Here is a 17,262-nt window from a genome sequence, read left to right on the forward strand (position 1 = left end):
ACAACATCAGAGGTAAATGAATAAGAACACAGGGGGGAGGGGGGCACGGGCAACACATGTCACCTTAATACTTGGACTCCCATCATCTGCTTGAAAAGAGAGAGAAAAGAAAATGCAATCATAGAGATAAGAGACACTTTTTAAACATAATGAATCCGAAGAGAAAAGTAAAAGGAGGCCTGTGGGGCAGGTCTGGGTGTGACTCCGGATCCCCCAACATCAGGTGCCACCACCAAAGATTCCTACGTGTAGCCCATAGAACCCCAAAAGCAACGGGACGAGTTCTGGTCACATACTCCCTCAAAATGACATCCTGGCCTTCTTCTGGAACTCCCTCCCCTCTCAGACTCTCAAGGTTTCCTCCAGCGTGTCGGTTCCCACAGAGCAGACCTTTGGTCTGAGACCTGACAGTCCAGAAGCCACGCATGCTGCCGCGTGACGGCGGTGTCGCGGCTTGGGACAAGAGGAGGCCCCACGGTGCGGGCTGGGGCGCCAGGCACCGCGGCGGGCGCTGAGGGTGGGGGTGACCCCCGCCCCGGGCCGCCGCCTCGCTCCCAGAGAGGGGACAGAACAAGAGGCAAAACAAAAAAAAAAAAAAAAAAAAAAAAAGAAGCCTACGGCACCCGGTATTCCCAGGCGGTCTCCCATCCAAGTACTAACCAGGCCCGACCCTGCTTAGCTTCTGAGACCAGACGAGATCGGGCGCGTTCAGGGTGGTGTGGCCCTAGACGGCGGAGGGCGCCCCTGCCCCGCTCAAGAAGCCAAGCCTCTCTGCGCTTCCCCGCCGCCTCCTCCCGCCCCAGGCCCCGCGCCGGCGCTGACCCGCACCGGGCGGGCCTGTTGAGTTCACCGGCCGGGTCCGGCGGGCTCCGAGGGACGGGGGTGACAGGCGGGGTGGGGCGGGGCGGGCAGGGAGCGGCGGGCCGGGGTGGGGGGCTGTCTCTCTATACACACACACACACACACACACACACACACACACACTCACACTCACACAAGATGCGCCTCCACGGCTGGACTCGCCAAGGTGGAGACCTTCCAGCCCCCTTCCTCTCCTCGCCTGGCCCACCCCCAGCTCGTGGCCGCCCCCGCCGCCGCCGCCGCCGCCGCCGCCGCCGCCGCCGCCGATTGCGCACGCGCGGGTCGCCCGCCCTTTGACCCCAGGCAGGGGCCGCCCTCCCCGACAACCCCTTTCAGCTGCGCCCCCCACCCTGTGGGTGGGCTGCCGCCTATTCCCCCGGGCCCGGGCTGGGGCACAGCGCATGGGGGAGGGGAGCGAGTGTATGGGGCGTCTCTCTCTCTCTCTAGGGATGTGTCCCATGGGTGGGGTGGCGTGGTTAGTGGGGCGCTGAAGAAATCAGTCCCCTCCATCTCCTACCTCTGGAAAACGCCCAAGCCCTTGGAGAACTGCCGGCAACGCGACCGTGGGGGCCGGGACCCTCCTCTGTGTCCTCCTGTGGCCCAGTCCAAGGGGCCTGGGCCTGGCCGGGGCTGCATTGGACCCCGACCACCCTGGCGTGTGGACTCGCTAAAAATCGGCGATTAGATATTGGATTCCAGCTTCATTGAGGTCATTTCACTAATGAGTGCACCGGAAAGAGTTTCCTAATCCATCTGTGAGGGTGGCAACTGAAAGAGAATTTTAAAGCTGACAGAATAGGCGAGGAAAGGCATAGGAGATTTCCACACCCAGTAAGGAAGCCTTTCCCGAAATGGAAGAAAGAAACGAGCAAACAGAGACACCGGTAGCCCGCCAGGATCAGAGTCTGCCCCCGAGAGAAAGTACCCTGACCAGGTTCACCCGTGGGTGGGTGGCGAGCTAGCGGCATTCAGAAGAGCGAGGCCCGCAGTCTGTGCAGAAGACACCTGCACTCGGGTGTGTGTGGCGGCACGATTCACAAGCAGCTCCAGATGTTAAGCCAAGGAGAAGCCAGGGAGTTCCCAACGCCCCAGGTGTCCTCAGCCCACGACTGGCTGCTGGGGGAATGCGAAGCCCGGCTCCTTGTCTCAGAGCGGGACAACCAGGAGGTGTGACGTACACCCCGGGGTTCCCAGGAGGATCAGGCTGAAGCTGGGACTTGGCCTGAAAGTGTCCCCTCGCACGGCCACCCCCTTCCCCTTCCTGCTCCTCTACTCCTGGTGCCCCTCCATCCAGGGGCCAGACCTTAAAGAGTCACCCGCAAGAGAATCCTGGTCCCAAAGGAGCCTTCTGGGGGACCCGTGCTGAGAGAGGTTGTGGGCATGGCCCGCTGGGGCTCTGCCCGACCCAGGGCTGAGAGATGCAACCTCCCAGCTCTGGGTCCCTGCAGGGGAAGCGTTGGCAAGCACAGGGCCAGTCCTCCAAAGGCCCAGGTGCAGGGAGCCCAGGCCAAGCAGCCTGTGGAAGAAGCCACCCCGGGAACACGACTGCAGGCCACGGCCCTTCCCACCTCCTCCTCCTCCTCCTCCTCCTGCTCCTCCACCCCCCCCCCCGACCTCCCACCCCCACCCCCGACATGGCGCAGGGCTCAGAGACACCTCAGACACTTGCTACCCAAAGTGCAAAGGGCATCAGTTGCTCCTCCAAACCCCCCCCCCCAGCAGACCGCGTTGTCCAGCCAGCCCCCGGGCCTCCCTGGGGTGCCCAGCACAAAAGTGCAGACAACCACCGGACCCTCAATCTCAGTTTTCGGATGTTTTTGCCACTCTAAGGACCCGCAGGCCAGCTGGGCCTTCTGGCAGGACAGAGAGCCCCGGAATCCGACGTGGAGAGCTGGGTGTACGTCCCCACGAGGAGGCGGTCCCCACCTCCGCGGCTCTCCCCTTGCAGGGGGGGGGAAAAGCAGCCACGGGGCCTCAGAGAAGACACCAGGCTGGGCGCCCGCCCCACAGTGGGGGCACGTCCCCCGCAGGCCACTTAGCGACGGCCGCCGGCCGGCGGACGGTTGGGTGGCGCGAGACGCTGCGGCCGCCCTGCTACCGGGTTCCTGGGAGGGCGTCCTGGAACCAGCGTCCACACCAAGCCCTTGGAAGGCCCAGGCGACGGAGGAGCCCCGTCAGGCAGGGGCCGAGGACGGTGACGGCCCGGGCGGGGAGGAGCGTGTCAGGCAGGGGCAGAGGACGGTGACAGGTGACAGGCCGGGCGGGAAGGAGTCATTCAGGCAGGGGCCGAGGAGGAGACGGGGCTGGGTAAGGGTTAGGGTTAGAGTCAGGGCACAAGTCACAATCGCAAAGACCTGGAAGCGACCCGAGTGCCCATCGACCCACCAGTGCGTAAATGAAATGTGGCGCGTGGACACCACGGAGTGCTATTCAGCTAGGAGGAGCAGCGGTGAGAGGGCACCTCTCGTGGTTCTCCTGGCCAGAGCTGGAACCCGTTCCAGTAAGCCAGGTAGCCCAAGAATGGACACACGAGCACCACGTGCTCGCGCTCACCAGCAAATGGGTACGAACCGACGGACACCCAAGTGGACACAGAGGAATCACCTTCATCGGGTGGGTGTCGGGCGGGTGGGGGGAGGGGATGGGCATACACCTCCATTAGGAATGGGGTGGGTGCGCACCGACTGGGGGATGGGCGCACTTGAGGCTCTGACCCGAGGGGGGAGGCTGGGAGAGGGCAACGTACCCGACCTTAACATTGGTACCCCCACAATACGCTGGAACAACATCAGAGGTTAATGAATAAGAACACAGGGGGGAGGGGGGCACGGGCAACACATGTCACCTTAATACTTGGACTCCCATCATCTGCTTGAAAAGAGAGAGAAAAGAAAATGCAATCATAGAGATAAGAGACACTTTTTAAACATAATGAATCCGAAGAGAAAAGTAAAAGGAGGCCTGTGGGGCAGGTCTGGGTGTGACTCCGGATCCCCCAACATCAGGTGCCACCACCAAAGATTCCTACGTGTAGCCCATAGAACCCCAAAAGCAACGGGACGAGTTCTGGTCACATACTCCCTCAAAATGACATCCTGGCCTTCTTCTGGAACTCCCTCCCCTCTCAGACTCTCAAGGTTTCCTCCAGCGTGTCGGTTCCCACAGAGCAGACCTTTGGTCTGAGACCTGACAGTCCAGAAGCCACGCATGCTGCCGCGTGACGGCGGTGTCGCGGCTTGGGACAAGAGGAGGCCCCACGGTGCGGGCTGGGGCGCCAGGCACCGCGGCGGGCGCTGAGGGTGGGGGTGACCCCCGCCCCGGGCCGCCGCCTCGCTCCCAGAGAGGGGACAGAACAAGAGGCAAAACAAAAAAAAAAAAAAAAAAAAAAAAGAAGCCTACGGCACCCGGTATTCCCAGGCGGTCTCCCATCCAAGTACTAACCAGGCCCGACCCTGCTTAGCTTCTGAGACCAGACGAGATCGGGCGCGTTCAGGGTGGTGTGGCCCTAGACGGCGGAGGGCGCCCCTGCCCCGCTCAAGAAGCCGAGCCTCTCTGCGCTTCCCCGCCGCCTCCTCCCGCCCCAGGCCCCGCGCCGGCGCTGACCCGCACCGGGCGGGCCTGTTGAGTTCACCGGCCGGGTCCGGCGGGCTCCGAGGGACGGGGGTGACAGGCGGGGTGGGGCGGGGCGGGCAGGGAGCGGCGGGCCGGGGTGGGGGGCTGTCTCTCTATACACACACACACACACACACACTCACACTCACACTCACTCACTCACACTCACACAAGATGCGCCTCCACGGCTGGACTCGCCAAGGTGGAGACCTTCCAGCCCCCTTCCTCTCCTCGCCTGGCCCACCCCCAGCTCGTGGCCGCCCCCGCCGCCGCCGCCGCCGCCGCCGCCGCCGCCGATTGCGCACGCGCGGGTCGCCCGCCCTTTGACCCCAGGCAGGGGCCGCCCTCCCCGACAACCCCTTTCAGCTGCGCCCCCCACCCTGTGGGTGGGCTGCCGCCTATTCCCCCGGGCCCGGGCTGGGGCACAGCGCATGGGGGAGGGGAGCGAGTGTATGGGGCGTCTCTCTCTCTCTCTAGGGATGTGTCCCATGGGTGGGGTGGCGTGGTTAGTGGGGCGCTGAAGAAATCAGTCCCCTCCATCTCCTACCTCTGGAAAACGCCCAAGCCCTTGGAGAACTGCCGGCAACGCGACCGTGGGGGCCGGGACCCTCCTCTGTGTCCTCCTGTGGCCCAGTCCAAGGGGCCTGGGCCTGGCCGGGGCTGCATTGGACCCCGACCACCCTGGCGTGTGGACTCGCTAAAAATCGGCGATTAGATATTGGATTCCAGCTTCATTGAGGTCATTTCACTAATGAGTGCACCGGAAAGAGTTTCCTAATCCATCTGTGAGGGTGGCAACTGAAAGAGAATTTTAAAGCTGACAGAATAGGCGAGGAAAGGCATAGGAGATTTCCACACCCAGTAAGGAAGCCTTTCCCGAAATGGAAGAAAGAAACGAGCAAACAGAGACACCGGTAGCCCGCCAGGATCAGAGTCTGCCCCCGAGAGAAAGTACCCTGACCAGGTTCACCCGTGGGTGGGTGGCGAGCTAGCGGCATTCAGAAGAGCGAGGCCCGCAGTCTGTGCAGAAGACACCTGCACTCGGGTGTGTGTGGCGGCACGATTCACAAGCAGCTCCAGATGTTAAGCCAAGGAGAAGCCAGGGAGTTCCCAACGCCCCAGGTGTCCTCAGCCCACGACTGGCTGCTGGGGGAATGCGAAGCCCGGCTCCTTGTCTCAGAGCGGGACAACCAGGAGGTGTGACGTACACCCCGGGGTTCCCAGGAGGATCAGGCTGAAGCTGGGACTTGGCCTGAAAGTGTCCCCTCGCACGGCCACCCCCTTCCCCTTCCTGCTCCTCTACTCCTGGTGCCCCTCCATCCAGGGGCCAGACCTTAAAGAGTCACCCGCAAGAGAATCCTGGTCCCAAAGGAGCCTTCTGGGGGACCCGTGCTGAGAGAGGTTGTGGGCATGGCCCGCTGGGGCTCTGCCCGACCCAGGGCTGAGAGATGCAACCTCCCAGCTCTGGGTCCCTGCAGGGGAAGCGTTGGCAAGCACAGGGCCAGTCCTCCAAAGGCCCAGGTGCAGGGAGCCCAGGCCAAGCAGCCTGTGGAAGAAGCCACCCCGGGAACACGACTGCAGGCCACGGCCCTTCCCACCTCCTCCTCCTCCTCCTCCTCCTGCTCCTCCACCCCCCCCCGACCTCCCACCCCCACCCCCGACATGGCGCAGGGCTCAGAGACACCTCAGACACTTGCTACCCAAAGTGCAAAGGGCATCAGTTGCTCCTCCAAACCCCCCCCCCGCCCAGCAGACCGCGTTGTCCAGCCAGCCCCCGGGCCTCCCTGGGGTGCCCAGCACAAAAGTGCAGACAACCACCGGACCCTCAATCTCAGTTTTCGGATGTTTTTGCCACTCTAAGGACCCGCAGGCCAGCTGGGCCTTCTGGCAGGACAGAGAGCCCCGGAATCCGACGTGGAGAGCTGGGTGTACGTCCCCACGAGGAGGCGGTCCCCACCTCCGCGGCTCTCCCCTTGCGGGGGGGGGGAAAGCAGCCACGGGGCCTCAGAGAAGACACCAGGCTGGGCGCCCGCCCCACAGTGGGGGCACGTCCCCCGCAGGCCACTTAGCGACGGCCGGCGGCCGGCGGACGGTTGGGTGGCGCGAGACGCTGCGGCCGCCCTGCTACCGGGTTCCTGGGAGGGCGTCCTGGAACCAGCGTCCACACCAAGCCCTTGGAAGGCCCAGGCGACGGAGGAGCCCCGTCAGGCAGGGGCCGAGGACGGTGACGGCCCGGGCGGGGAGGAGCGTGTCAGGCAGGGGCAGAGGACGGTGACAGGTGACAGGCCGGGCGGGAAGGAGTCATTCAGGCAGGGGCCGAGGAGGAGACGGGGCTGGGTAAGGGTTAGGGTTAGAGTCAGGGCACAAGTCACAATCGCAAAGACCTGGAAGCGACCCGAGTGCCCATCGACCCACCAGTGCGTAAATGAAATGTGGCGCGTGGACACCACGGAGTGCTATTCAGCTAGGAGGAGCAGCGGTGAGAGGGCACCTCTCGTGGTTCTCCTGGCCAGAGCTGGAACCCGTTCCAGTAAGCCAGGTAGCCCAAGAATGGACACACGAGCACCACGTGCTCGCGCTCACCAGCAAATGGGTACGAACCGACGGACACCCAAGTGGACACAGAGGAATCACCTTCATCGGGTGGGTGTCGGGCGGGTGGGGGGAGGGGATGGGCATACACCTCCATTAGGAATGGGGTGGGTGCGCACCGACTGGGGGATGGGCGCACTTGAGGCTCTGACCCGAGGGGGGAGGCTGGGAGAGGGCAACGTACCCGACCTTAACATTGGTACCCCCACAATACGCTGGAACAACATCAGAGGTAAATGAATAAGAACACAGGGGGGAGGGGGGCACGGGCAACACATGTCACCTTAATACTTGGACTCCCATCATCTGCTTGAAAAGAGAGAGAAAAGAAAATGCAATCATAGAGATAAGAGACACTTTTTAAACATAATGAATCCGAAGAGAAAAGTAAAAGGAGGCCTGTGGGGCAGGTCTGGGTGTGACTCCGGATCCCCCAACATCAGGTGCCACCACCAAAGATTCCTACGTGTAGCCCATAGAACCCCAAAAGCAACGGGACGAGTTCTGGTCACATACTCCCTCAAAATGACATCCTGGCCTTCTTCTGGAACTCCCTCCCCTCTCAGACTCTCAAGGTTTCCTCCAGCGTGTCGGTTCCCACAGAGCAGACCTTTGGTCTGAGACCTGACAGTCCAGAAGCCACGCATGCTGCCGCGTGACGGCGGTGTCGCGGCTTGGGACAAGAGGAGGCCCCACGGTGCGGGCTGGGGCGCCAGGCACCGCGGCGGGCGCTGAGGGTGGGGGTGACCCCCGCCCCGGGCCGCCGCCTCGCTCCCAGAGAGGGGACAGAACAAGAGGCAAAACAAAAAAAAAAAAAAAAAAAAAAAAGAAGCCTACGGCACCCGGTATTCCCAGGCGGTCTCCCATCCAAGTACTAACCAGGCCCGACCCTGCTTAGCTTCTGAGACCAGACGAGATCGGGCGCGTTCAGGGTGGTGTGGCCCTAGACGGCGGAGGGCGCCCCTGCCCCGCTCAAGAAGCCAAGCCTCTCTGCGCTTCCCCGCCGCCTCCTCCCGCCCCAGGCCCCGCGCCGGCGCTGACCCGCACCGGGCGGGAGGGCTCCGAGGGACGGGGGTGACAGGCGGGGTGGGGCGGGGCGGGCAGGGAGCGGCGGGCCGGGGTGGGGGGCTGTCTCTCTATACACACACACACACACACACACACACACACACACTCACACTCACACAAGATGCGCCTCCACGGCTGGACTCGCCAAGGTGGAGACCTTCCAGCCCCCTTCCTCTCCTCGCCTGGCCCACCCCCAGCTCGTGGCCGCCCCCGCCGCCGCCGCCGCCGCCGCCGCCGCCGCCGCCGCCGCCGCCGCCGATTGCGCACGCGCGGGTCGCCCGCCCTTTGACCCCAGGCAGGGGCCGCCCTCCCCGACAACCCCTTTCAGCTGCGCCCCCCACCCTGTGGGTGGGCTGCCGCCTATTCCCCCGGGCCCGGGCTGGGGCACAGCGCATGGGGGAGGGGAGCGAGTGTATGGGGCGTCTCTCTCTCTCTCTAGGGATGTGTCCCATGGGTGGGGTGGCGTGGTTAGTGGGGCGCTGAAGAAATCAGTCCCCTCCATCTCCTACCTCTGGAAAACGCCCAAGCCCTTGGAGAACTGCCGGCAACGCGACCGTGGGGGCCGGGACCCTCCTCTGTGTCCTCCTGTGGCCCAGTCCAAGGGGCCTGGGCCTGGCCGGGGCTGCATTGGACCCCGACCACCCTGGCGTGTGGACTCGCTAAAAATCGGCGATTAGATATTGGATTCCAGCTTCATTGAGGTCATTTCACTAATGAGTGCACCGGAAAGAGTTTCCTAATCCATCTGTGAGGGTGGCAACTGAAAGAGAATTTTAAAGCTGACAGAATAGGCGAGGAAAGGCATAGGAGATTTCCACACCCAGTAAGGAAGCCTTTCCCGAAATGGAAGAAAGAAACGAGCAAACAGAGACACCGGTAGCCCGCCAGGATCAGAGTCTGCCCCCGAGAGAAAGTACCCTGACCAGGTTCACCCGTGGGTGGGTGGCGAGCTAGCGGCATTCAGAAGAGCGAGGCCCGCAGTCTGTGCAGAAGACACCTGCACTCGGGTGTGTGTGGCGGCACGATTCACAAGCAGCTCCAGATGTTAAGCCAAGGAGAAGCCAGGGAGTTCCCAACGCCCCAGGTGTCCTCAGCCCACGACTGGCTGCTGGGGGAATGCGAAGCCCGGCTCCTTGTCTCAGAGCGGGACAACCAGGAGGTGTGACGTACACCCCGGGGTTCCCAGGAGGATCAGGCTGAAGCTGGGACTTGGCCTGAAAGTGTCCCCTCGCACGGCCACCCCCTTCCCCTTCCTGCTCCTCTACTCCTGGTGCCCCTCCATCCAGGGGCCAGACCTTAAAGAGTCACCCGCAAGAGAATCCTGGTCCCAAAGGAGCCTTCTGGGGGACCCGTGCTGAGAGAGGTTGTGGGCATGGCCCGCTGGGGCTCTGCCCGACCCAGGGCTGAGAGATGCAACCTCCCAGCTCTGGGTCCCTGCAGGGGAAGCGTTGGCAAGCACAGGGCCAGTCCTCCAAAGGCCCAGGTGCAGGGAGCCCAGGCCAAGCAGCCTGTGGAAGAAGCCACCCCGGGAACACGACTGCAGGCCACGGCCCTTCCCACCTCCTCCTCCTCCTCCTCCTCCTGCTCCTCCACCCCCCCCCGACCTCCCACCCCCACCCCCGACATGGCGCAGGGCTCAGAGACACCTCAGACACTTGCTACCCAAAGTGCAAAGGGCATCAGTTGCTCCTCCAAACCCCCCCCCCGCCCAGCAGACCGCGTTGTCCAGCCAGCCCCCGGGCCTCCCTGGGGTGCCCAGCACAAAAGTGCAGACAACCACCGGACCCTCAATCTCAGTTTTCGGATGTTTTTGCCACTCTAAGGACCCGCAGGCCAGCTGGGCCTTCTGGCAGGACAGAGAGCCCCGGAATCCGACGTGGAGAGCTGGGTGTACGTCCCCACGAGGAGGCGGTCCCCACCTCCGCGGCTCTCCCCTTGCGGGGGGGGGGAAAGCAGCCACGGGGCCTCAGAGAAGACACCAGGCTGGGCGCCCGCCCCACAGTGGGGGCACGTCCCCCGCAGGCCACTTAGCGACGGCCGGCGGCCGGCGGACGGTTGGGTGGCGCGAGACGCTGCGGCCGCCCTGCTACCGGGTTCCTGGGAGGGCGTCCTGGAACCAGCGTCCACACCAAGCCCTTGGAAGGCCCAGGCGACGGAGGAGCCCCGTCAGGCAGGGGCCGAGGACGGTGACGGCCCGGGCGGGGAGGAGCGTGTCAGGCAGGGGCAGAGGACGGTGACAGGTGACAGGCCGGGCGGGAAGGAGTCATTCAGGCAGGGGCCGAGGAGGAGACGGGGCTGGGTAAGGGTTAGGGTTAGAGTCAGGGCACAAGTCACAATCGCAAAGACCTGGAAGCGACCCGAGTGCCCATCGACCCACCAGTGCGTAAATGAAATGTGGCGCGTGGACACCACGGAGTGCTATTCAGCTAGGAGGAGCAGCGGTGAGAGGGCACCTCTCGTGGTTCTCCTGGCCAGAGCTGGAACCCGTTCCAGTAAGCCAGGTAGCCCAAGAATGGACACACGAGCACCACGTGCTCGCGCTCACCAGCAAATGGGTACGAACCGACGGACACCCAAGTGGACACAGAGGAATCACCTTCATCGGGTGGGTGTCGGGCGGGTGGGGGGAGGGGATGGGCATACACCTCCATTAGGAATGGGGTGGGTGCGCACCGACTGGGGGATGGGCGCACTTGAGGCTCTGACCCGAGGGGGGAGGCTGGGAGAGGGCAACGTACCCGACCTTAACATTGGTACCCCCACAATACGCTGGAACAACATCAGAGGTAAATGAATAAGAACACAGGGGGGAGGGGGGCACGGGCAACACATGTCACCTTAATACTTGGACTCCCATCATCTGCTTGAAAAGAGAGAGAAAAGAAAATGCAATCATAGAGATAAGAGACACTTTTTAAACATAATGAATCCGAAGAGAAAAGTAAAAGGAGGCCTGTGGGGCAGGTCTGGGTGTGACTCCGGATCCCCCAACATCAGGTGCCACCACCAAAGATTCCTACGTGTAGCCCATAGAACCCCAAAAGCAACGGGACGAGTTCTGGTCACATACTCCCTCAAAATGACATCCTGGCCTTCTTCTGGAACTCCCTCCCCTCTCAGACTCTCAAGGTTTCCTCCAGCGTGTCGGTTCCCACAGAGCAGACCTTTGGTCTGAGACCTGACAGTCCAGAAGCCACGCATGCTGCCGCGTGACGGCGGTGTCGCGGCTTGGGACAAGAGGAGGCCCCACGGTGCGGGCTGGGGCGCCAGGCACCGCGGCGGGCGCTGAGGGTGGGGGTGACCCCCGCCCCGGGCCGCCGCCTCGCTCCCAGAGAGGGGACAGAACAAGAGGCAAAACAAAAAAAAAAAAAAAAAAAAAAAAGAAGCCTACGGCACCCGGTATTCCCAGGCGGTCTCCCATCCAAGTACTAACCAGGCCCGACCCTGCTTAGCTTCTGAGACCAGACGAGATCGGGCGCGTTCAGGGTGGTGTGGCCCTAGACGGCGGAGGGCGCCCCTGCCCCGCTCAAGAAGCCAAGCCTCTCTGCGCTTCCCCGCCGCCTCCTCCCGCCCCAGGCCCCGCGCCGGCGCTGACCCGCACCGGGCGGGAGGGCTCCGAGGGACGGGGGTGACAGGCGGGGTGGGGCGGGGCGGGCAGGGAGCGGCGGGCCGGGGTGGGGGGCTGTCTCTCTATACACACACACACACACACACACACACACACACACACTCACACTCACACAAGATGCGCCTCCACGGCTGGACTCGCCAAGGTGGAGACCTTCCAGCCCCCTTCCTCTCCTCGCCTGGCCCACCCCCAGCTCGTGGCCGCCCCCGCCGCCGCCGCCGCCGCCGCCGCCGCCGCCGCCGCCGCCGCCGCCGATTGCGCACGCGCGGGTCGCCCGCCCTTTGACCCCAGGCAGGGGCCGCCCTCCCCGACAACCCCTTTCAGCTGCGCCCCCCACCCTGTGGGTGGGCTGCCGCCTATTCCCCCGGGCCCGGGCTGGGGCACAGCGCATGGGGGAGGGGAGCGAGTGTATGGGGCGTCTCTCTCTCTCTCTAGGGATGTGTCCCATGGGTGGGGTGGCGTGGTTAGTGGGGCGCTGAAGAAATCAGTCCCCTCCATCTCCTACCTCTGGAAAACGCCCAAGCCCTTGGAGAACTGCCGGCAACGCGACCGTGGGGGCCGGGACCCTCCTCTGTGTCCTCCTGTGGCCCAGTCCAAGGGGCCTGGGCCTGGCCGGGGCTGCATTGGACCCCGACCACCCTAGCGTGTGGACTCGCTAAAAATCGGCGATTAGATATTGGATTCCAGCTTCATTGAGGTCATTTCACTAATGAGTGCACCGGAAAGAGTTTCCTAATCCATCTGTGAGGGTGGCAACTGAAAGAGAATTTTAAAGCTGACAGAATAGGCGAGGAAAGGCATAGGAGATTTCCACACCCAGTAAGGAAGCCTTTCCCGAAATGGAAGAAAGAAACGAGCAAACAGAGACACCGGTAGCCCGCCAGGATCAGAGTCTGCTCCCGAGAGAAAGTACCCTGACCAGGTTCACCCGTGGGTGGGTGGCGAGCTAGCGGCATTCAGAAGAGCGAGGCCCGCAGTCTGTGCAGAAGACACCTGCACTCGGGTGTGTGTGGCGGCACGATTCACAAGCAGCTCCAGATGTTAAGCCAAGGAGAAGCCAGGGAGTTCCCAACGCCCCAGGTGTCCTCAGCCCACGACTGGCTGCTGGGGGAATGCGAAGCCCGGCTCCTTGTCTCAGAGCGGGACAACCAGGAGGTGTGACGTACACCCCGGGGTTCCCAGGAGGATCAGGCTGAAGCTGGGACTTGGCCTGAAAGTGTCCCCTCGCACGGCCACCCCCTTCCCCTTCCTGCTCCTCTACTCCTGGTGCCCCTCCATCCAGGGGCCAGACCTTAAAGAGTCACCCGCAAGAGAATCCTGGTCCCAAAGGAGCCTTCTGGGGGACCCGTGCTGAGAGAGGTTGTGGGCATGGCCCGCTGGGGCTCTGCCCGACCCAGGGCTGAGAGATGCAACCTCCCAGCTCTGGGTCCCTGCAGGGGAAGCGTTGGCAAGCACAGGGCCAGTCCTCCAAAGGCCCAGGTGCAGGGAGCCCAGGCCAAGCAGCCTGTGGAAGAAGCCACCCCGGGAACACGACTGCAGGCCACGGCCCTTCCCACCTCCTCCTCCTCCTCCTCCTCCTGCTCCTCCACCCCCCCCGACCTCCCACCCCCACCCCCGACATGGCGCAGGGCTCAGAGACACCTCAGACACTTGCTACCCAAAGTGCAAAGGGCATCAGTTGCTCCTCCAAACCCCCCCCCCGCCCAGCAGACCGCGTTGTCCAGCCAGCCCCCGGGCCTCCCTGGGGTGCCCAGCACAAAAGTGCAGACAACCACCGGACCCTCAATCTCAGTTTTCGGATGTTTTTGCCACTCTAAGGACCCGCAGGCCAGCTGGGCCTTCTGGCAGGACAGAGAGCCCCGGAATCCGACGTGGAGAGCTGGGTGTACGTCCCCACGAGGAGGCGGTCCCCACCTCCGCGGCTCTCCCCTTGCGGGGGGGGGGAAAAGCAGCCACGGGGCCTCAGAGAAGACACCAGGCTGGGCGCCCGCCCCACAGTGGGGGCACGTCCCCCGCAGGCCACTTAGCGACGGCCGGCGGCCGGCGGACGGTTGGGTGGCGCGAGACGCTGCGGCCGCCCTGCTACCGGGTTCCTGGGAGGGCGTCCTGGAACCAGCGTCCACACCAAGCCCTTGGAAGGCCCAGGCGACGGAGGAGCCCCGTCAGGCAGGGGCCGAGGACGGTGACGGCCCGGGCGGGGAGGAGCGTGTCAGGCAGGGGCAGAGGACGGTGACAGGTGACAGGCCGGGCGGGAAGGAGTCATTCAGGCAGGGGCCGAGGAGGAGACGGGGCTGGGTAAGGGTTAGGGTTAGAGTCAGGGCACAAGTCACAATCGCAAAGACCTGGAAGCGACCCGAGTGCCCATCGACCCACCAGTGCGTAAATGAAATGTGGCGCGTGGACACCACGGAGTGCTATTCAGCTAGGAGGAGCAGCGGTGAGAGGGCACCTCTCGTGGTTCTCCTGGCCAGAGCTGGAACCCGTTCCAGTAAGCCAGGTAGCCCAAGAATGGACACACGAGCACCACGTGCTCGCGCTCACCAGCAAATGGGTACGAACCGACGGACACCCAAGTGGACACAGAGGAATCACCTTCATCGGGTGGGTGTCGGGCGGGTGGGGGGAGGGGATGGGCATACACCTCCATTAGGAATGGGGTGGGTGCGCACCGACTGGGGGATGGGCGCACTTGAGGCTCTGACCCGAGGGGGGAGGCTGGGAGAGGGCAACGTACCCGACCTTAACATTGGTACCCCCACAATACGCTGGAACAACATCAGAGGTAAATGAATAAGAACACAGGGGGGAGGGGGGCACGGGCAACACATGTCACCTTAATACTTGGACTCCCATCATCTGCTTGAAAAGAGAGAGAAAAGAAAATGCAATCATAGAGATAAGAGACACTTTTTAAACATAATGAATCCGAAGAGAAAAGTAAAAGGAGGCCTGTGGGGCAGGTCTGGGTGTGACTCCGGATCCCCCAACATCAGGTGCCACCACCAAAGATTCCTACGTGTAGCCCATAGAACCCCAAAAGCAACGGGACGAGTTCTGGTCACATACTCCCTCAAAATGACATCCTGGCCTTCTTCTGGAACTCCCTCCCCTCTCAGACTCTCAAGGTTTCCTCCAGCGTGTCGGTTCCCACAGAGCAGACCTTTGGTCTGAGACCTGACAGTCCAGAAGCCACGCATGCTGCCGCGTGACGGCGGTGTCGCGGCTTGGGACAAGAGGAGGCCCCACGGTGCGGGCTGGGGCGCCAGGCACCGCGGCGGGCGCTGAGGGTGGGGGTGACCCCCGCCCCGGGCCGCCGCCTCGCTCCCAGAGAGGGGACAGAACAAGAGGCAAAAAAAAAAAAAAAAAAAAAAAAAAAAAGAAGCCTACGGCACCCGGTATTCCCAGGCGGTCTCCCATCCAAGTACTAACCAGGCCCGACCCTGCTTAGCTTCTGAGACCAGACGAGATCGGGCGCGTTCAGGGTGGTGTGGCCCTAGACGGCGGAGGGCGCCCCTGCCCCGCTCAAGAAGCCGAGCCTCTCTGCGCTTCCCCGCCGCCTCCTCCCGCCCCAGGCCCCGCGCCGGCGCTGACCCGCACCGGGCGGGCCTGTTGAGTTCACCGGCCGGGTCCGGCGGGCTCCGAGGGACGGGGGTGACAGGCAGGGTGGGGCGGGGCGGGCAGGGAGCGGCGGGCCGGGGTGGGGGGCTGTCTCTCTATACACACACACACACACACACACTCACACTCACACTCACTCACTCACACTCACACAAGATGCGCCTCCACGGCTGGACTCGCCAAGGTGGAGACCTTCCAGCCCCCTTCCTCTCCTCGCCTGGCCCACCCCCAGCTCGTGGCCGCCCCCGCCGCCGCCGCCGCCGCCGCCGCCGCCGCCGATTGCGCACGCGCGGGTCGCCCGCCCTTTGACCCCAGGCAGGGGCCGCCCTCCCCGACAACCCCTTTCAGCTGCGCCCCCCACCCTGTGGGTGGGCTGCCGCCTATTCCCCCGGGCCCGGGCTGGGGCACAGCGCATGGGGGAGGGGAGCGAGTGTATGGGGCGTCTCTCTGTCTCTCTAGGGATGTGTCCCATGGGTGGGGTGGCGTGGTTAGTGGGGCGCTGAAGAAATCAGTCCCCTCCATCTCCTACCTCTGGAAAACGCCCAAGCCCTTGGAGAACTGCCGGCAACGCGACCGTGGGGGCCGGGACCCTCCTCTGTGTCCTCCTGTGGCCCAGTCCAAGGGGCCTGGGCCTGGCCGGGGCTGCATTGGACCCCGACCACCCTGGCGTGTGGACTCGCTAAAAATCGGCGATTAGATATTGGATTCCAGCTTCATTGAGGTCATTTCACTAATGAGTACACCGGAAAGAGTTTCCTAATCCATCTGTGAGGGTGGCAACTGAAAGAGAATTTTAAAGCTGACAGAATAGGCGAGGAAAGGCATAGGAGATTTCCACACCCAGTAAGGAAGCCTTTCCCGAAATGGAAGAAAGAAACGAGCAAACAGAGACACCGGTAGCCCGCCAGGATCAGAGTCTGCCCCCGAGAGAAAGTACCCTGACCAGGTTCACCCGTGGGTGGGTGGCGAGCTAGCGGCATTCAGAAGAGCGAGGCCCGCAGTCTGTGCAGAAGACACCTGCACTCGGGTGTGTGTGGCGGCACGATTCACAAGCAGCTCCAGATGTTAAGCCAAGGAGAAGCCAGGGAGTTCCCAACGCCCCAGGTGTCCTCAGCCCACGACTGGCTGCTGGGGGAATGCGAAGCCCGGCTCCTTGTCTCAGAGCGGGACAACCAGGAGGTGTGACGTACACCCCGGGGTTCCCAGGAGGATCAGGCTGAAGCTGGAACTTGGCCTGAAAGTGTCCCCTCGCACGGCCACCCCCTTCCCCTTCCTGCTCCTCTACTCCTGGTGCCCCTCCATCCAGGGGCCAGACCTTAAAGAGTCACCCGCAAGAGAATCCTGGTCCCAAAGGAGCCTTCTGGGGGACCCGTGCTGAGAGAGGTTGTGGGCATGGCCCGCTGGGGCTCTGCCCGACCCAGGGCTGAGAGATGCAACCTCCCAGCTCTGGGTCCCTGCAGGGGAAGCGTTGGCAAGCACAGGGCCAGTCCTCCAAAGGCCCAGGTGCAGGGAGCCCAGGCCAAGCAGCCTGTGGAAGAAGCCACCCCGGGAACACGACTGCAGGCCACGGCCCTTCCCACCTCCTCCTCCTCCTCCTCCTCCTGCTCCTCCACCCCCCCCGACCTCCCACCCCCACCCCCGACATGGCGCAGGGCTCAGAGACACCTCAGACACTTGCTACCCAAAGTGCAAAGGGCATCAGTTGCTCCTCCAAACCCCCCCCCCGCCCAGCAGACCGCGTTGTCCAGCCAGCCCCCGGGCCTCCCTGGGGTGCCCAGCACAAAAGTGCAGACAACCACCGGACCCTCAATCTCAGTTTTCGGATGTTTTTGCCACTCTAAGGACCCGCAGGCCAGCTGGGCCTTCTGGCAGGACAGAGAGCC

The 17,262-nt window shown here is 63.5% G+C and overlaps 5 non-coding genes across 5 annotated transcripts; all 5 read right to left on the bottom strand.

The window, feature by feature from the left end:
- Positions 1-611: 611 nt before the first annotated feature.
- LOC142866351 (5S ribosomal RNA) lies at positions 612-730 on the bottom strand. Its single transcript, XR_012916358.1, has one exon. It is a non-coding gene; the product is annotated as a 5S ribosomal RNA (ribosomal RNA).
- Positions 731-4,253: 3,523 nt separating this feature from the next.
- LOC142866352 (5S ribosomal RNA) lies at positions 4,254-4,372 on the bottom strand. Its single transcript, XR_012916359.1, has one exon. It is a non-coding gene; the product is annotated as a 5S ribosomal RNA (ribosomal RNA).
- Positions 4,373-7,895: 3,523 nt separating this feature from the next.
- Positions 7,896-8,014, bottom strand: LOC142866353 (5S ribosomal RNA). The gene has a single exon (XR_012916360.1). It is a non-coding gene; the product is annotated as a 5S ribosomal RNA (ribosomal RNA).
- A 3,503-nt stretch (positions 8,015-11,517) lies between these two features.
- LOC142866355 (5S ribosomal RNA) lies at positions 11,518-11,636 on the bottom strand. Its single transcript, XR_012916362.1, has one exon. It is a non-coding gene; the product is annotated as a 5S ribosomal RNA (ribosomal RNA).
- A 3,505-nt stretch (positions 11,637-15,141) lies between these two features.
- Positions 15,142-15,260, bottom strand: LOC142866356 (5S ribosomal RNA). Its single transcript, XR_012916363.1, has one exon. It is a non-coding gene; the product is annotated as a 5S ribosomal RNA (ribosomal RNA).
- Positions 15,261-17,262: the final 2,002 nt, after the last annotated feature.

The sequence above is a fragment of the Microcebus murinus genome, unplaced genomic scaffold, assembly GCF_040939455.1.
Source record: "Microcebus murinus isolate Inina unplaced genomic scaffold, M.murinus_Inina_mat1.0 scaf002_hap2_Mmur4.0, whole genome shotgun sequence".
NCBI classification, from domain to species: Eukaryota; Metazoa; Chordata; class Mammalia; order Primates; family Cheirogaleidae; genus Microcebus; species Microcebus murinus.